The 6,748-nt window shown below is 34.7% G+C and overlaps 1 long non-coding RNA gene across 1 annotated transcript; it reads right to left on the reverse strand.

Moving 5' to 3' along the window:
* Window positions 1-1,053: 1,053 nt before the first annotated feature.
* LOC149176956 (uncharacterized) lies at window positions 1,054-6,284 on the reverse strand. Its single transcript, XR_016258692.1, has 3 exons — window positions 5,848-6,284; window positions 2,579-2,791; window positions 1,054-1,626 (listed from the first exon to the last, which is right to left on the reverse strand). It is a non-coding gene; the product is annotated as an uncharacterized LOC149176956 (long non-coding RNA).
* Between the last annotated feature and the right edge of the window lie 464 nt (window positions 6,285-6,748).

Genomic DNA, 6,748 nt, shown 5'->3' on the forward strand with positions numbered 1-6,748 from the left:
GTCTCTATATGATTAGTACTGTGGTGTGGAGTCCCCTGATAAATTCTTGGACTTTGTTGGGATATGCTAGATTCAGTTGACACAATTTAGCCTTTCAAGGTTAGATAATTGAAATAAATGGTTCATTTGTGGGAATGCCTTTTACATAGGCCCCAATATGTCCAAATCGCGAAGAACTTGCACTAGAAGAATGAATACATTTTGGGTAGACAATTCTATGAATAGAGGTTCAGAAATTGCAGATTAATGAATAAATCAAGTAACTACAATTTTATATCATCTTAGAAATGGAAAGTTTTAGGTACTTAAAGTTCTAGATCATAAAAGACTTGAAATTTCCATTAGTATGAGAAGGTATGGATACCAGTGTCTTAAAACTGAAATACATGTTGTGCAAACAATAATCTAGCCATTCACTTTCCCAAATAACGATTGAAGAACTGGAAGAGAGGAAAAAAAATGGGAAGCAACAACAAACTACCCATCATGAGATAGGGATTATGTGATTCAAATATGGAAACATAGAAGGGGAATAGGGTAGTTAATGATGCCAACTAATTGAAACATATTTGTTGTCCCATGTTGCCCCTGCCAACTGTTTTAAAAAATTGAATGGCAGTAGCTCTTGGAGCCATTCACCAAGAGCAAGTAAACTTCAAATTCGTGATGTTAATGAGTTATGTACTCATTTGGTTAATAGTATGATTTTTTTGGACTCTTGAGTCTAGAGGCCATTTAGAAACTCAATTTTTTATTTATTTTCACTCAGATATGTAATTCCCAAAGCTTATATCATGACTCAGTTTTAATATTTTCACCCTTTACCATGCACAAGCAAACTTTGAACATTTATTGTCTAATGGTTTAGATTGACATTGTTACCTGAATATATTTTTTTAATTTAAATTTGAGTATTATTAACTCAATGATTTAAAAATACATTTCCCTCAATCTCTCTTCATATTTTAATCAAAATCAACCAAAAAAAATTCGATAGATTTCTCTGGAAAATGCCCCAAAATATCTTCTTTGGGTGACTGTTAAATGAAGATCTTGATTAATGAAAATCTTGAGGAGAAGGATGTGACTAATCTCCAAATCCTGTGTGGATTTCAAGTTAAACAACATTTATTTTTTAGTAAAACAATTCTCTCCGCTTCCTCTCCATACGAAGGTAAGACAGCAAAAAAGAAAACACAAAGAGAGGAATCTGAAATTACTGCTTCTACAGTAGACATTGCCTCTCTTCACATGAGAAGCTACATGTAAAATTGAAATTTCAATGGTTTTTATCCATTGCATATACTGATGACTCTCCGTTCCTATGCTAACAACTCTGAAGTTCTAAATCATAATTCCTGTATGATCCGCAGGGAAGCCAATCTCTCTGTCCATGTGATAATAACTCTCTACCTTTAAATAATAATTCTTCTATGATCCACAGAGGAGATAATTTCGTAAGTGAAAAAAATCCCATGATCGTCATCACAATCTCCGCCTCATTCTGTGACTGGGGCTGCTGACTACACCTTCACCAGTGTTGTCACTGTTTGGGTTGGAGATTTTGTCATTAGCTGGATTCTCACAACGTGCTTGGGCAACAGCCTCGTGCCCTAGGTGACGATCCTGCAAAATCCAAGTTTTAGATTGTATTACAGATCCAGGTTTTAGATTGTATTACTATGGGATGCCTCCAATGAAAATAATAAGCATTGGGCCACAGAGTATTAATACAGGTAAACAGAGTATAGATATACTATATACACCATTTGAATATATATGTATACATATGTATCAGCATGTTTGGATTTTACTTAATACTGCCCACAAAAACACTATACAAGCAGAGTTTCCAAACTTCTCGATTCTCAGAAGTTAATTTACTGGAAACTATTAGCAAAAACATAGAAATAGAAAAACCCTCAACAACAACCTCTCAATCACACTGAAAAAAACCTTAGAAGACAAGCCAGTGCTACAAAAAATTCCCAAATAAGACAATGAATGAAAATGAAAATTCAGATCATACCTTTTCTTGAGAAAGAAAACCCTAAACATATTTAATTTAAATTTGAGTATTATTAACTCAATTATTAAAAAATACATTACCCTCGATCTTTCTTCATATTTTAATCAAAATCAACCAAAAAAAATTCAAAAGATTTCTCTGGAAAAGGCCCCAAAATATCTTCTTTGGGTGACTGTTAAATGAAGATCTTGATTAATGAAAATCTTGAGGAGAAGGATGTGACTAATCTCCAAATCCTGTGTGGATTTCAAGTTAAACAACATTTATTTTTTAGTAAAACAATTCTCTCTTCTTCCTCTCCATACGAAGGTAAGACAGCAAAAAAGAAAACGCAAAGAAAGGAATCTGAAATTACTGCTTCTACAGTAGACATTGCCTCTCTTCAGTTGAGAAGCTACATGTAAAATTGAAATTTCAATGGTTTTTATCCATTGCATATACTAATGACTCTCCATTCCTATGCTAACAACTCTAAAGTTCTAAATCATAATTCCTGTATGATTCACAGAGGAAGCCAATCTCTCTATCGATGTGCTAATAACTCTCTACCTTTAAATAATAATTCTTCTATGATCCACAGAGGAGGTAATTTCCCAAGTGAAAAAAATCCCATGATCGTCATCACAATCTCTGCCTCATTCTCTGACTGGGGCCGCTGACTTCACCTTCCCCAGTGTTGTCACTGTTTCGGTTGGAGATTTTATCATTAGTTGGATTCTCACGATGTGCTCAGGCAACAGCCTCATGCCCTAGGCGACGATCCTGCAAAATCCAAGTTTTAGATTGTATTACTATGGCATGCCTCCAATGAAAATAATAAGCATTGGGCAACATAGTATTAATACAGGTAAACAGAGTATAGATATACTATATACACCATTTAAATATATGTGTATACATATATATCAGCATGTTTGGATTTTACTTAATATTGCCCACAAAAACACTCTACAAGGAGAGTTTCCAAACTTCTCGATTCTCAAAAGTTAATTTACTGGAAACTATTAGCACAAATATAGAAATATAAAAACCCTCAACAACAACCTCTTAATCACACTGAAAAAAAAAACTCAGAAGACAAACCAGTGCTACATGAAATTCCTGAATAAGACAATGAATGAAAATGAAAATTTCGATCATACATTTTCTTGAGAAAGAAAACCCTAAACATATACAACAATATTGAAGTAGCCACTGAAACGAAATATCAATAATTTCACAGTTAATGTCTTAGTTGAATAAGATTCCTTTTTCGCATTTTCAATAGATTTAATGACATGATTTTTGGTGAAATCACAATTTTCTATAATTTGAATTATATTTTTGAATGTAGAAATTTTGAAAACTCTTAATATACACAAATTTTATTAACTCAATCTTTTAAAAATACATTTGTCTCAATCTCTCTTCATATTTTAATCAAAATCAACCAAAAAAAGCCAAAAGATTTCTCTGGAAGAGGCCCCAAAATATCCATCTCTCTTCATATTTTAATCAAAATCAACCAAAAAAAGCCAAAAGATTTCTCTGGAAGAGGCCCCAAAATATCCTTTTTGGGTGACTGTTAAATGAAGATCTTGATTAATGAAAATCTCAAGGAGAATGATGTGACTAATCTCCAAATCCTATGTGGATTTAAAGTTAAACAACATTTATTTTCGAGTAAAAAAATTATATTCGCTTCCTCTCCTTATGAAGGTAAGACAACCAAAACCAAAACACAAAGAAAGGAATCAGAAATTACTGCTTCTACGGTAGATATTGCCTCTCTTCACATTAGAAGCTATATGTAAAATTGAAATTTCAATGGTTTTTATCCATGACCTATACTAATGACTCTCCATTCCTATGCTAACAACTCTGAAGTTCTGAATCATAATTCCTGTATGATCGGCAGAGGAAGCCAATCTCTCTGTCCATATGCTAATAACTCTCTACCTTTAAATAATAATTATTCTATGATCCATAGAAGAGGTAATTTTCTAAGTGAAATACATCTAGAGGATGGGTACAACAGGCGTATAAATCATTGGTCTTTGGGGTCAAAGGAAACATGTGTATAGATCATTGATCTTTGAGGGTCAAAGGATTTCAGAGGATGCATACAATAGGTGTATAAATAATTGATATCTAAAGGTTAAAGGTCTAAGGGCTAGGGTAAAACTTTATAATGAATTTTTGCATATATGATATGTAAAAATGATGTTTTTTTACCTTTAATTTAGATAGCACATCAACATCATAACGCTGAATATAATTCAAAATTAACATATTCAAGTACACAATTTCATCAAAACAACATATATCAAATCACCATTGAGAACTGAGTGAAGTTACAGAACCAAAACGTGCAAAGTTCAATCCATCCTATGTCAAGAGTCAAATCTGATATCTTATAACAATATTATAAGACACAATAAATACATCAATTTAGGAATTAGTGCCGATAGAGCCCTCCTATCCATTACCTTGCTGCATTGGTTTTCTCCAATCACATTAATTTGTACCTCAAAATTTTTGGCTCAGCAATCACATTGTCCATGTCACTGACAGTAAAATCTGCTGCCTCATATTTGAAATGAGCTAGAAATCAGGTTTGAACTTTGAACTGTTAAACCTAGCTGGGTTTTTATAGAACTTATTTGATCAACTTGTGTGTAACTGGTTTCATGGTCTCCATGGGGGAGGAGTGGGGATTTGTTTGATAGTATGTACCCAAGAAAATGTGAGGGTTTCAGTGCCAAACCAGCTTATTTATTTATTGGCCTTTTCCAGTGATGGGATGCTAGTTTAGTTGTCCATAGGATGTCTTCCTGTTTATTTGTTTGGTATGAATATTATTAATAAGTAAAAATTTTGTATATGCTTCTTTAACTGTATCAGCTAGTATCTCACATTTATGTGCACTAGCCATTATGATTATGATCTTCAAAAATATTCCTTGTGGATTTTCTTAATGTTACTCATGTACCGTTTTCTTGTTTCAGTACTCCTAAGTGTTGTAATAGTGCGCAGTACTATTTGGAGGTTGAGGGAGCAGACAGAAGGATAACCTTTTGTAGTTGTTTGTGTTTGATTTTGAACATTTGTGAGCTGAAACATGAAGTAAAAAATATTAACCGAATCTTTTTAAAGAGTTGATTTTATCATTGAGATGTGGGGGTACTTTCAAGGATATGTAATCTATTACACCCATAATTTGAATTATCTTTTTGAATGTATAAATTTGTACTACTGGATATGCTCGGCTGCCTGGACTGTCTATGGCCTAATTGCCTCACAGTATGGCGACATTACAACCCTAATAGATGTAGTGGGCGAGGGACCAAAACCACTGAATAAATTCGTGGAGGATTACTTCGGATACAAACATGATTTCTTCGATGTGGTCAGAGGAGTCCTACTGGGGTTTTCTGTTTTCTTTGCATTTGTGTTTCCTTTCTGCATCAAGGTACTGAACTTCCAACAAAGGTGAAACACGGACGAATAGAAATATGCAGAACTCTGTGATTGGGCTATTTGAAGTTTTCAATATTTTGATTGTAAACGGATTTCCATGAAACCTGCGTTGAAGGCAAGCTATTGTGGTGTAATAATAGATGTAGAGAAGATGTATCAAATACGGTGGGTGGGAGATTTACGGTTTTTCGTTCAGAAAAATTCATTCCTCGTTCAGAACTTAAAGTTATGCCTTTGTTAATTTAAATCAAATTAATGAAGAAATTCACCGAGCAATTGAATACCTTAAAAATATGCCTTTGTTACATGAAGTACTGAAGAAATTTAGCAATGGATTGAAGGGAACTGTAAATGCTAACCTCCCCAACAGGTCTGCCATAATCAATAGGGCTTCTTCCCAGAATAATCTCAGTCAAAAGGCATCCAACGTTTCAGAGATGGTAAGGTAGCTGTGGCGATTACTGCAACGACTCTCCTTCGTACAGAACCGCAGGCACCTCGTTTTCGCAACTGTCAGCCTAAAGTTAACACCAGAACTTGGGAATGGGTGTTGGGTCTCAATTCATTTCCTCAAGTACACTAAGTTGGCACACATGGTACATTCTCTGCCATTCTTTGCCAGTGCTTTTCTGCCTTCTTCATATGGGCCTTCAACGATGAAGCTTATTCATGGCTTCAGAATCCATTACCCAACACGGGCGAGTTGCAATCCGCAGGGAGTTTTGGGTTGTTCACTAATTGTTCCATGACCCAAGATCGGCGACCAATTTGTAACTATTTTGATCCAACAGTTGAAGTTTTTCTAATCGTCTAACATTTTATCCTACGGTGCACAGGGATGACAGGTAGGCAAAAAGGAGAGTGGATTTCAGAAGGGGACGCCTTTATGGCGTAAATATTTGGCCAGGAAAAGGCTTCTCAATATTAATAATAGAGCATAAATATTTCTTACAAAACCTTATCTTGCTCGAATATGAAATTTCTTAACGCCTTGCTCCTAGGGCATTGTTCATATTTATTACATTACAAGATTCCATTTCCTTGGTAAGGCAGAGGATGGTTCAATCATGAAACTAAATTTGGTTCCTATATCTAACATGTAATTGTCAAGAACAATGGTGGGCTATAAGTGGCAAGGGATACATGTTGCATGTGTTAATCATGGGGAATTTCCGCCTCCCACAAGCTAGTTTGGTATTTTCAATGTGGTGAAGGAACATTTGACACATTGCTAGTTAGTATCCCACCATGTCCTGAGCG

This window comes from Pinus tabuliformis, chromosome 4_1 (genome assembly GCF_031772625.1).
Source record: "Pinus tabuliformis cultivar Carrire ecotype Pingquan chromosome 4_1, CPIR1, whole genome shotgun sequence".
Classification (NCBI taxonomy): domain Eukaryota; kingdom Viridiplantae; phylum Streptophyta; class Pinopsida; order Pinales; family Pinaceae; genus Pinus; species Pinus tabuliformis.